Raw genomic sequence first — 1617 nt, 5'->3', positions numbered from 1 at the left:
CCTCCCAAGTAGCTGGGCTTACAGGTGTATGCCACTGTGCCCGGCTAATTTTTTGTATTTTTAGTAGAAATGGGGTTTCATCATGTTAGCCAGGCTGATCTCAAACTCCTGACCGTAGGTGATCCGCCCGCCTTGGCCTCTCAAAGTGCTGGGATTATAGGCATGAGCCACCGTGCCCAGCCTACAATGCCAACTTTTAAAAAGGTCACTAAAGTTAACTGGACAATAAACTAGGCAGTCATCACTTTACAAAAAAGGGGGAAAGCCCAAAATGCCACTTTCCTTAGAGAACCCACATTTCAGTTTTATGCATAGCAAAGAAAACAGGAACTTTCTATCATACTGGAAGAAACTCAGCCATACGTTTGGAATCTGTACTCAAACTATACATGCAGTGAGGACAGTATTCTGCCGGTATAATTGATTTGTGGTTGCATTTGTCTACTGTTTGTTGAATATTCATGATTATAAACAGCAGTGCAACTCGTATTTGAAACAATCCTTGCAGTGCTACAGAGTCAGGCGCACCATCTGGCTTCTCTTCACATCACTGGTTCTCTGTGTGCCTGGGCTTCTTGCTCTTCAGTAAAGCCATTTTTGACGTTGAAGTTCTCGCAAATCTCAGGAGCTTTCCCCTTGATAGTATTGGCAATGGTCTTACATGTAATACCAAGCAAACCTTTGATGTCTCAGGAGTTTGCAGCCAGAATATGTTCAAGAAGTGTTCCTTGGTCAACTTTCAGGAATTCCTGGTCCCAAACAGAGACATCATCTGTTATTTTTTCTTTGTTCTCATTATCTTCAGGAGGAGGAGGGCTGTCCTTGTGGTGTGCAAAGGGCTGGTGCAATGGCTCACGCCTGTAATCCCAGCACTTTTGTAGGTTGAGGAGGGAGGATCTCTTGAGCCTAGGAGTTGCAGACCAGCCTGGGCAACACGGCAAAACCCCATCTCTACAAAAAAATACAAAAATTAGCCAGGTGTGGTGGCATATGCCTGTAGACCCAGCTACTTGGGAGGCTGAGGTAGGAAGATCACTTGAGCTCAGGAGGTTGAGGCTGCAATGAGTTGTGAATGTGCCACTGGACTCCAGCCTGGCAACAGAGTGAGACCCTGTTTCAAAAACAATAACAAAAAAACCAAAGTGAGACTGGGTGTGGTGGCTCACGCCTATAATCCCAGCACTTTGGGAGGCCAAGACAGGAAAATCCTTTGAGGACAGTAGTGCAAGACCAGCTTGGGCAACATGATGAGACTCCACCCCTGCAAACAAAAACAAAACAAGGAGAACAACAGGTGGAACATCTATATGAAGATAAGGAGAGCTCTGTTTACAGGTCTGGCTTCTAGAGACCACTGCTGTCACTCACCCTCTTTTTATTTATTTTTTTTTTTGAGAGGAGTCTCGCTCTGTCGCCCAGGTTGGAGTGCAGTGGCCAGATCTCAGCTCACTGCAAGCTCCACCTCCCGGGTTTACGCCATTCTCCTACCTCAGCCTCTTGAGTAGCTGGGACTACAGGCGCCCGCCACCTCGCCCAGCTAGTTTTTTGTATTTTTTAGTACAGACGGCGTTTCACCATGTTAGCCAGGATGGTCTCGATCTCCTGACCTCGTGATCC

This window comes from Colobus angolensis, unplaced genomic scaffold (assembly GCF_000951035.1).
Source record: "Colobus angolensis palliatus isolate OR3802 unplaced genomic scaffold, Cang.pa_1.0 Scaffold144, whole genome shotgun sequence".
NCBI lineage: Eukaryota > Metazoa > Chordata > Mammalia > Primates > Cercopithecidae > Colobus > Colobus angolensis.
The sequence above is the reverse complement of the archived record's forward strand: the minus strand, read 5'-3'. Positions refer to the sequence as shown.